At 40.6% G+C, this 12,022-nt stretch overlaps 1 protein-coding gene across 1 annotated transcript in view; it reads right to left on the minus strand.

Moving 5' to 3' along the window:
- Positions 1-12,022, minus strand: part of DNAJC5B (DnaJ heat shock protein family (Hsp40) member C5 beta) — an 82,295-nt gene that overhangs the window by 69,110 nt on the left and 1,163 nt on the right. The window lies entirely within an intron of this gene.

Raw genomic sequence — 12,022 nt, forward strand, 5'->3', positions numbered from 1 at the left:
GCTGGGTCTCTATACAAGGTAGCCCTTACCTAGGACACAGTCTAAACCCTCACACAAAGCTGACCAGAACTAGATAATCTCTGAATGGAGTGAGAGTGTGAGTGACAAGTGCTTGCCCACAAGGGAAGCAGTAACCCTGCCCAGCACCCTTTTGAGAGTCTCCCTGCTCCAGGTCCAGGGCTTGGATATCCACTAAGTGGCTCAAGCCTTCTCTGTAACTTTATCAGAGGTCTAAGCAAAATAGTCAAATGAATAAATGTTCAATTCAGTATTTGTTTTCATATTTAAAAAAATAATAATAAATTTCATTGGTTCCCAGGCAGACAGGCTGAAGCAAGGCAGACAAGCTATTCCATGTAGATGTATCGCCCTCTGGTGTTCAAAAAGAAATGGACTGTAAACAACTTTGAAATATTCCTCACCCCAAGTCACTCTTGATTTTCAGTGGCCCTGACACCCTCTCCCTCAGCCACCCGAGATTCCAAGAATTATGAGAAAAACACTCATGGAAGAATCAGGGTGGGGCAAGCCATTAGGGGGCACCGCCCTTTATTGCATTCTTCTGAAACTCAAGTTTTGCGATAGTGTCAAATATTGCTTCTGTCTGAAGGTAGAAATATTGGGACAGTTGTTGAACTACTGAGATCTCAGACCCATCTACTCATTGGCTGGGCCAGGACAGAAGATTTAAGAGATCCAGGCAGCAAATTCCCAGTGAATTTGTCAGCTTCTGCTGGGGGAAGGCAAAGTCCAAGAGACATTCCCTCTCCCTTGGGGAAATTGCAGAAGTCCCCAGATAGCAGATCTTAGTCAAGTTTTCCTTGGCCAGCAGGATGGGGTATTTTTGTTTAAAGGCAGATGCATATTCCAGCCAGAAAAGTTTCCCTCAGCATCACATTTACCTACTTTGATCCACAAAGCATGAGTTTACAATGTCTGATTACCAAAGGAGGAGGCAATATCTCTACACCTAGAAGCATAATCCACAACACAAGACAGGTAACAAGAAGAACCAGGTGACAGTAAGAAAATACATGCTGGAGGAAGTGGGAAAGGAAGATCCTCCTGGGAGCCAGAGCTCAGACCCTGGAGACCAGGGACCTCCCCTTTGTGGTTCACATTGGAAGACTTGCACTTGCTTTGTGCCCAAATTTGATAGCATAACAAACATATCAATTTCCTAGCACTGCTGTAACAAGGTAGCATAAACTGGGTGACTTAGAACAACAGAAGTGTATTCTTTCACAGTTCCAGAGGCTAGAAGTCTGAAATCAAGGTGTCAGCAAGCTTGGTTCCTTTTGGCACCTCTGAAGAAGAATCTGTCACAACTTCTTAGCTACTGGAGTTGCAGGCAATCCTTGAGGTACCCCAATCTCTGCTTCCATAGCCATGGCATTCTCCCTTGTGTCTGTGTCTTAACATGGTGTTCTCTCTGTGTGTCTGTGTCTCCTCTTCTTATAGTCAAATTAGATTAAGGGCCCATCCTACTCTAGTAGATCTCATCTTGCATCTTTTTTTTTCTTTTAACTTGCATCTTAATTACAGCTACAGAGACCCTACTTCCAAATAAGATCACAATCACAGTTACCAGAGATTTAGACATATCTCTGCTAGTGATACAATTAAACCCACAATAACTGGACTATAAAGTTGAGCAGATTTGGAGTTTGTATTTAGGCCTCTTCAGTGGTGTCCTAGGGAATGTTTAACAACCAGTTTTCAGGGGAGAAAAAGCCCTCGTTCATAATGCTTGCAGATTTTCATGGTGTAACTATTCCCTCCCAGACCTATTGCAAGCTACCAACATAACACCTAGCTTGCAAAATTCCAGAGAATTTAGCAATGTGTATCTCGGATCCACTGGTACTAACTGGTTCCAGCTTGCCAATGGGCCTATTATATTAAAAAGTGTCAATGATTAAAAGGAGTCATCTGTTATAATTTCTTTTAAATACTTGCATATTGAGGCCAAGATGCCCCTACAACTTTTGATTATCAAAATATAAAATGATTGGTTTATATATAACTCATATCAAAGTTTAAGTTGAGCCTACCTCTGGGTCATTTTGTTTTGTTTTGTGTAGCTTCAGCATTCTCCTCCCAGCCCTTCTACACACTCTACCCCCTACCTTTGGTGTGTCTACCACCCATAGGTTTCTGCACTCAGCTGTCTCTCCACCCCAAGTACTGTCATCCGACCAGGGACTCTTCAGCTTCCATGTGGTTTTTCCAGCCAGCACCCTTTCCTTCATGGTTCCTTGCCCTACTAAGATACCTGGATGTCCTCCAGCTCTCAAACCTTGAACTCTAACCTCACATTCCAAGCCTGTCATTTCCCACCACTTCAGCTAATTCCTCTGTGCACACAACATTTACATCTTACTAACACCAGCAACTTCCCAATCTATCAGCCATGTCCCTTTCCTCGACCCTTTCCCTGTTCAATGTATACTCTAGCATCACCATTGTAACTATTCCCTTGCCAATACCCTTAATTCCTTCTACACTATAGCCAATATTCAATTGTACATTCACTGGTGAGGGAAATGTTGCCACCACAGACCCATGGTCTCCAAACCCTGCAAACATGTTCCACATGCTTTTCTGTGTCCAAGAGGGCCCTACTTTTTTTTTACCATGCCCCACCACTCTTCTCCAATCTCCTGCTTTAATTTCAACAAAAGACAATATGTCTGCATCACAGCAAAAAACACAGAGAGCACTCTATTAACACAGTATTTTCACATAGACTCATTTAACCTACACAACAACTGAGAGAGGTAGGCAGGATATTATTATTCCCATTTTACAAGTCAGGAAACTGAGGCTCAGGGAGCATTCATATTAACATCAGATTAGTTATTAACAGAATTTGAGTGGAAATAACAGGTCTCCCAATTCTGAGAATCCCAGGTCAAACAGTAAAGTAGATGATTTGTCCAAGGGCACCGATGAGTCCAGTATAAGCACTTACATCCCTGGGTACCTTCCAAAGTCTTTATCCACCTCTAGAATGTGCTGCCTTCTCAACAGTTGTTTTATTGCTATAAAGCACCTGAAGCTCATTTACTATTTATTTAAAAATAAAAGATAGGATTATCTTGAACACAGTTTTATTTTTCATTCTTTTGTAAATTGTTACCACCAATAATTGTTTCTTTCTGTTAGTGTTTTTCTGATATAGAGTTCTCAGAGCCTTGGCTGAAATAAGCCCCTTTACTCTCAGCTCCTGTCATATGGTTCACAAGCTCTGGAAACACCAGTGATGAGATGGAAGGAGCCAGACCAGGGCTTTGATCTAGAAATGTCATCCCATGGATCCCAAATGCTTGCCCGTTGGCCTCCAAAAGTGGATCATGGGTGGATCCTTGCAGGCTTACAAGCTGATTTTCTGTAAACACATGAAGCGGCCAAAGCCACTTCCATTGGTATGGGGGCCATAGTGAGTCACTTGCAACAATTACAGACAGATAAGAATCTCAGCTCTTTCCTGGGCCTTCCAGTGAAGCATGAAAACCAAATGGAATTTGCTTTGTTGATAAAAAAGGACCACCCTGTCCCAGTTGTTCTACCAATACCTTGCTTTGTTCATGCTGCACCTATATCATTGTACATCATTGTATATAGAGGCAGACATGCAAAAGAAGTGCTGACCCTTCCTTGCCACAGCCTGGTACAGCCTGCATGTCTACCCCTCACATGTTACCTTTGCCTTAGAGATATGCTGCTTCCACCATATTAGACTGAACCCCACTCCCATTAGAACTAATATGTATGAGGTATACCAGAAACACTGAACTAGGAGATGGATGACTTGGCTTCTAATGGTGGACATTGGGTAAGACACATGCCTTCCTGATCTTGATTCTTTCTCAGACAAGTGGTTAGCTGTGGCTGCAGTTAATTCAGCAACACCATAAAGACTGCTTATGCTGTCACAACAAAGAGAACTTCTGGGGAGCAACCCAGAGAGTTCTATAGGAAGAGAGGACAGAGGAGTCTCCTTTAAATAAGATTAATTTAGGCACTTATAGTAAGTATGTCACTGGACAATGTTTCCTAAAAGTGCTAGAGGAGATGAAGAGTGAGGAGCAGCAACATGTCAGGCCATGAGGAGTAAACCAAATGAAGGGAAAGCCCAGGCCTGTTCCATGGGTGAATCAGCAGACAGCACATACCTGTAGAATTATTGATTCATGCACTTTGTAAGCTATTTTTTATGGACAGATTTGGGGGAGCTTTACAGGATTTTGCTGGCCCTTAGGGAACTTGAAGGCAATGTAGGGCACTCTTGGTGGCTCTGAAGACAGTGGTTTAAGAGGGATATCTCACAGTCCCTACCCTTGGCAGTCCATAGCAATCATGTCATTGTTCCCCCCCCCCCCCCCCCCCGCCCCTTCATGGGAGAGTGGAGTGGTGGGAAGAACTCTTACAGGATCATTGCAAACATTAAATGAAATTGTCCACACAAAGCACAAGCATGTAACTTTCAATAAAGGGTAGCAGCTATTAATGTTCTGGGGATTACCTCAAAGGCAAAGGAAAGTAGAAACCTCCTAGTAGTTCCAAGTTGCACTCAAATTTGATATATTCAGACATGTGAAAAAAAATGAGCCCTCTTCCACTCCTGTTCCTGAGCTTGAGCCCATAGCTAATGCTTTCAGACAGTCTCACCATAAGGTTGGCACCTCAGGACCTGTGGGGAATATAGCAGCAGTGCTGGGAGGCAGCTACCACACAGGCTAAAAGTATCAGATAAAGTCATTTAGACCTAGGTTAGAATCCTGGCTCTGCCACCTTAGACAACTTACTTCAATTCTCTGAACCTCACTTTCCTTATCTCTAAAATGTGAAAACATTTGTTGAATAAATGTCTTTTGAGCAAATGGAAATAGCACTACTTTCCACATGGGTCTTTGTGGCAATTAAATGAGATAATTACTAAACCTACTATGACATAATAGATGTGATGACTGATTTTATGTGTCAACTAGATTGGGGCATGGAATGCCTAGTATCTGGTCAAACATTATTCTGGGTACACCTGTAAGGGTGTTTTTGAATTAGATTAACATTTGAATCTGTAGACTGAGTAAAGCAGATTACTCTCCCTAAGTGGATGGGCCCCCTCAATCAGTTGAAAAGCTTGAATAAAACAAAAAGGCTGACCCTCCTGCCAGTAAGAGGAAATTTCCTCCTGCCAGACTGCCTTGGGCTGAGACATTGGTTCTGTCCTGCCTTCAGATTGTAATTGAAAATTGGCATTTCCTGGGTCTCTATCCTGCTGGTATTTGGACTAGAACTATATCACTGGCTTTCCTGGGTCTCTAGCATGCCAACTGAAGATCTTGGGACTTGTCAGCCTCTATGATTGTGTAAGCCAATTCCTTATAATAAATCATTGATATAGATATGGATATAGCTATAAATATGGCTAGGTATCTATTCTATTTATTCTATTTCTCTGGAGAACCGTAATACAGTAGGTGCTAAATACAAAAAAAAGTTGTTTTTATGATTGCTATTTCTTTTTTTTTTTATTTTATTTATTTATGATAGGCACACAGTGAGAGAGAGAGGCAGAGACACAGGCAGAGGGAGAAGCAGGCTCCATGCACCGGGAGCCCGACATGGGATTCGATCCCGGGTCTCCAGGATCGCGCCCTGGGCCAAAGGCAGGCGCCAAACCGCTGCGCCACCCAGGGATCCCTATGATTGCTATTTCTTGACAAGAAATGTTGTCCATATGTAAAGCTAACTGAAATTATGTTGTTTAAGAGATGGGGGGAAATGCCAATTAATGGCCTTGCTATTTGTGTGTGATTCAGAAGATATATTTGATCTTCTAAAACAAGCACTTATTATAACATATTTGTATTTATGTATCAAGATATATCTATTATATATTATAATATACACAAAGCTCCTGGGATATTTTATCTTTTCGGGTACAGACCATGACTTTGAGAAAGAAAAGTGTTGGAAGCAGAGAGGTAGCTCAGTATGGTGTCAAAGGACACACTTTGGTTTTCTGGTGATGACTTTGACTACCAGATAGTAAACACTCTGAAAGGAATACCATGAAGCCTTTGAGGATCATCAGTGACCTGGCACATAGGAAACTTGTCTTCTAATTTAAGACTATCAACTAAAATCTAAGTTGACATGAAGGAAAGGATCAAATTAAAATTTATACTGTGAAAAGTAATAGAGTATAAGATGCCCAATAATTCTTAGTAAAAAATAGTATGGAGACTATCAGGAACAATATTTATAGGTACAGATGTCTATTCACCAAGGTTTATTGAATATCTAGGTGACCTGGGAACTTTAACAGGTTAAAAATACAGTTTCACAGTTTTAAAATAAAAGAGAAAAACATAAAAGTATATGTATAATAATCTCATTTGAAAAAGTGGATCCATATGTATATATACATACATAGAGAGCATGTGCATAATACATACTTAGACATGTTTATATATGCATAGAGCATTTCTGGTGAGTATGTGAAATTTGTTTGAAGTTCCATTGAGGGAAAGGACTGGGGACTACGATAAGAGGAAGGATTGTTTTTCATAGCATAAAGTTTTATAGTGTTTAAATTTTTACTACATGCACATAAAACTGTTCGATTAAAACTCTATTTTCATTAAACTGTGCTTGGAGCAGGATCATCAGTGCTGAGAGGGGCCCACTTGCTTTGAGCAGCTGTGCACTATCAATATTTAACCCCCGACCTTAACAGCATTGTCTTCCTGTCCTACTACAATCAGTCTTGCCCTTCTAACCATCTTCTATACCATCTCCAGTGTTCTCTTTCAAAACTGTGGCCTCCTGTTTCCTGCAAGATAAAGTCTGATCTACTTAGTGGAGCGTTAGTGGGAAATGATACTGTACCTAATACTACTAGTATCATTCCTGGGCCTTCCAGAAGTCCATTCCTTTCCTCTCTTTCCCACTGTCACTACCCTAAACCAAGCTCATTATCTTCTTGGTCTACCCTGCCAGCCTCCTGACAGTCTTTTCTCCGGTTTTTCTCCACTCCTATCTGTTCTCCATATACCATATTCTTTATAAAATGCAAATAGTATCCTAAAGCTCCCCTGCTTATAGCCCTTTAAAGCTGTCCACTGTGGGAACCTGGCTGACTCAGTCAGAACATGCAACTGTTAATATTGGGGTTGTGAGTTCAAGCCCCTTGTTGGATGTAGAGATAACTAAAAAATAAATAAACAAGCTTTATTAAAAAAAAAAAAAAACTTCCTACTGATTTTAAACTAAAATCCCAACTTCTTACTAGGGCCAGCCTCTATGACTTTCTCCAGTGCCATCTCTCCCTAATTCTTTGCTCTTTGCTCTTTGCTCACTAACTACAACTACCACTACACCTTGCTCTCTGCTCACTGCCACTACCTACCATATACTGTTCAGTTCCTTGAAGACAACATTCTCTCTTTCCTCTGAGTCTTTTCACATCCTATTTCCTATCTTAAGAAACTCTTCTCTCTTCTCCCTGGTCTTCCAACCCTACCTGGCTAACTTTTTCACCATAAAGGGTTATAAAAATAAGATTGTCATAAGAAAATTATAAATAATTGAAGAAGAAAAAGTCACCCATTTGAGAAGGAATCCTGAGGAGTTCAGCTATCAGAAGGATGCTGAACAGAGCATGGGTGGTGCAGTTTGCTAAGCATCTAACTCTTGGTTTTGGCTTAGGTTGTGAACTCAAGGTTGTAAGGTCAAGCCCTGCATCAGACTCTGTCCAGTGCAGAGTCTGCTTAAGACTCTCGCTCCCTCTTCCATTGTCCCTGTCTCAAATACCCCTCCCCCCCAAAAAAAGAAAAGAAGACAACTGTGTGAGTTAGACCATTGATCCAAGAAGGGGCTGCACAGGCTAGAGAATGGAAAGAAGAGGGGTCCTTCTGGTGAATAAAGTGGAGAGGACTGAGTGAATGGGTGGCAGAGGGGGAGTGGCTAGAGGTAAAAGACCTTGAAAGCCAAAATAGAGTTTGATCTTCATTTTTTAAACAATGAGAAAACTTGAATGGTTTTTAAACTGGCAAGTGACAACCTCCAGTATTTATTTTAGAAAGATGTGAACAGAGTTCAGAGGAATGAAGTTAGGGAGAAGGGTGATCTTAGGCAAAGAGGATGAGAGCCTGCCCGAGGGCAGCAGTAGGCAGAACTGGCAAGAAGCAATGGATTTGAAAGAGATGTGGAGATAACCTCCTGGGCTTGATGACCAAGTGAAGGGGAGGAGAGACCCAGGAATTAGAGAGGACTCACAGAGCTAGCCAGAATAACTGGGAATATGGTGAGGTCATTGGCAGAGATGGGAATCACTAACAGAGAGCAGATTTGGAGGAAGATAATGAATTAAGTTCGGAACATGTCGACTTTTGGGTGTAAGGTCAGGAAGCCTATGTCCATGATTAAGATCAGACACAACTCAAGGTATAGCATGCGGGCCCATCACAAAAACCACCTATTAGCGTTGATTTCATCTTTTCTGGTGTGGCATGTTTCCACAACTCCTGTTTTCCATATCCCAACAAAGTCAGTGAATTGTTTGCCTTGCATGCAGAGACGGAGTTGTAAAAGCACAGGGAAGGTGGAGATAAGGTCTGTGAGTGGGAGAAGACATGTTGTGCCAGGGTTGAAATTTGCAGTAGAAAATTGTTTTTCTCTCCAACTTTGTGTCAATCACTACTCTATTTCTATTTAAATTCCAATTTTGCCATGATAAGCAGCTTGAACTCTTGGGACTTCACCTCGACTCTGCACTCAGCCCCTGAGACACTTTGAAGTCTACAATACAACATTTTTCACATAGTTATTCAGTTCCCTTTTTGCTTTTGAACTCTTCAGAGGTGTAGTATATCTTGTCTCCCTAACTAAAGTCTTAATTCTTAAAGAACTCAATTTATGCCCAACATTTAGTTTTTTTATTGTCACAGAGCCTCGTATATATTAAGCTTTCAAAAAACACAAAGTAGATTGAAACTGACACTGAATTCATGTGGGAGAGAAAGGAGAAAGGGCAGTAACCACCTGGAAGGACAGAGTACAGCAAGAGATAATATGTTGGTTAGAGGTGTGAGATAGTATCAGTTCTTAACATAGAAAGGAAACTATTCTGACATAAAAGGAATGCTATCCCCCTCTCTTAATAATAATCACTTTGCATTCTAAATATGTTTAAAAAGAGGAGAGGAGTATTGGTATTCTAATTATCAAGTAAGTTGCCTTCTCAACTGACTAAAAAGTCTGTTTTTCAGGGACCACCTTTGGCTTATATGCAATATTGATAAAATACAGAACTTGTCCTTCACAGTTAATTATATTCAGTTGCACTAAACAGTGCAAGACTTAGGGTTAAGTCTTTCACCTCCTTTTAGTTCTTCCTTTTAGTTATAGGTTCACATGTGTGGCCATCGTGATGTTGGAGCAACATAAAATATAATTCCTTAGACAGAGGAATGAAGATGGGACAAGCCCAAGTATTGCTACTGGGGAGATTGTGCACTTGTCATGATGGAGGAAGATATATGTGGGGGTGGTGGGGAGAAGAGATTTTGCTGCTAGCTGACAAGTACCAATAGGCCTCTAATCACAAAGATCTCCTAGCTGTCCTGCCAGCAGTGCCTGCCAGTCTACCATCAACATCACTATTTAATATGGAAACCCCCATTAGGATCACTGGAAGAATGAGACCTACAACTCATAGCTTTCAACAGGGAGTGCAGGAAAGGAAGTGGTTCAAAAATGGATCTGAGACTACTCTTGGGAACAGCAGGAAGCATGACTCTGGAGGTTAGCAAAGATAAGAGGGAAAAGACACAGGAGTGATTACTTCACAGTCTTGCCAACGGCTCCATTCCCACTCCTTTTAGAGCATACCTTTCCCCTTCTGAGATTCCCCTAAGCACCAGGTGAATAGCAGGAAAACTCCTTCTAAGCCATGGTGGCAGCAACGTCTGTTGGCTCTGTGTCACATTCCTTTCCAGACTTCACAGGCCTCAGGTTACAAAGGTCTCATTGCACAGTTCTTAGGAGAATGAGCATGGAGGGTGGGCTGGGATAAAGGAAAGCCCTGTATGTGTCAGAGATTCAGGTGTGGCTAGATGCCAAGGCACCCCAGGTGGTGGCAGCAAGAAAAAGAATCAAATATCTTGATCTCTAGCAAGGTAGCTTTCTTTACTTTAATTTTTTTCTCCCAAGGCTGTTAAATAAGACTTATCAGGATGCTTCTTCTTGGGTAATTTGATGGAAAATATTTCAAAAGTTCACTTGGCATACCTGTGTTTTGGTTTACTGGGAGAGATTTGAGAATTCAAAACCCACAATGAAGAATCTGAAACTAAAGCTCTTTTTATCCTTCCATTGTTCATAATCAACTTTCTCCTGTAGTTTTATGCTGTCATATGCACAAAATTGCTCAATATATTATACAACCTTTGAAATTAATATGGAAGCTGAAAGATATTACCACATCCCTGTTTAAACCCTTTCTTTCAGATTTGGGGATTTTAGACAGATATCAATATATTTGCAATGAATTGAATTGGAAAAAGCTCTGAGTGTCTGTATCCAGGGAGTGCTTGGGCTCAAATTTACAGATTAATTAGAGATGCAAGACATATATAGCTCTACATAAAACAAACAAGTCTAAAGAAACTCCTAAGTTATCAAGATAATTCCAAATAAATATTAATTCATGGGATAAGTTAGGAAAGGCTCACAAAGGATAGGTTAGTTACCACAGATGGTATAATAGCCACACTTGCCAGATGAAGTGTTCACTCATATATACATTTATGGAGTGAACATATGTGTATTACAGAGTATGCACACACATACACATAAACAAAGCGATCTACCTAACCTGGAAAAGACATGGCCACAGAAAGTTTACATATTTATTATAAAGCAAAAAGGCAGCATGCTTAGGTGGCTCAGTGTTTGAGCGCCTGCCTTTGTCTCAGGGCATGATCCCGGAGTCCCAGGATTGAGTCCCACATCAGGGTCCTTGCCTGGAGTCTGCTTCTCCCTCTGCCTATATTTCTGGCTCTCTCCCTCTCTCTGTGTCTCCAGTGAATAAATAAATAAAACCTTTAAAAAAAAATAAAGCAAGAAGGCTGTTAATGGTATACATGCCTTTTTTCCCCCCAGTAAACTACTACTAATCAGGCCTCAAGGCAGGGTAACCTGTTGATTTCCCTGGATTTATTTTCATTGTTATCTCAGTCTGGTGGATGGGGTCTTGGGTGCCTTTTCTTGACCTTGACCAAAGCCTATTTTATTTGGAGTTGTAAAGGCTAGGAGAGGTGTGGTGATTAGTGTCACCTGGAGTACTTGAATTTACCAATAAATATATTAAGAGGGTAAAATGAGATTTCCTCTCTTAAGATATTCTAAAATAACTCAAATATGAACCAATAAATTTGTTCATCATGAATTAGGGGCAGAGAGTATTGGAGAAGCCACTAGGCTGAAAATAAGAGGATTTAAGCTGTGGCCCCAAGCTAGCACTACTAGCTTAACCACCTAAGTCAAGACACAACTTCTCTGTGCTGGTTTCTTCTTCTAGAAATGAGGACACATTGGAATGTATGATCTCTTAGTTCCCCTCCACTCTAAAATTCTGTAGTATATGACTAACACAATGGTCATAGAACATTACAGTCAATAAATATAAGTGTAGACAAGTTAGGGCACTCTATGTTTTTTGGATTTTTTTATAGGTTAAACCTAAACTTAGTTGTCACTGACTATGAGTGAATTATAAAAATTGGAAGCATGAAGTTTTAATTTTCAAGGACCTATGAGGTTGGATCATAATGTAATTGTAAAAACTATAGTGGCTTCTGTAGAGAGAAATTGGATATATACTGGTGTTAATGTGAAAATACATTTTGTTTTTATCTGGACCTCTGGATTTATTGATATGCTTTGGATTATTAAAACTTTTATAATGTATACAGGATTGGCCTTGCTGCTAAGATATATTTATTCCTAA

Source organism: Vulpes vulpes, chromosome 13 (genome assembly GCF_048418805.1).
Source record: "Vulpes vulpes isolate BD-2025 chromosome 13, VulVul3, whole genome shotgun sequence".
NCBI classification, from domain to species: Eukaryota; Metazoa; Chordata; class Mammalia; order Carnivora; family Canidae; genus Vulpes; species Vulpes vulpes.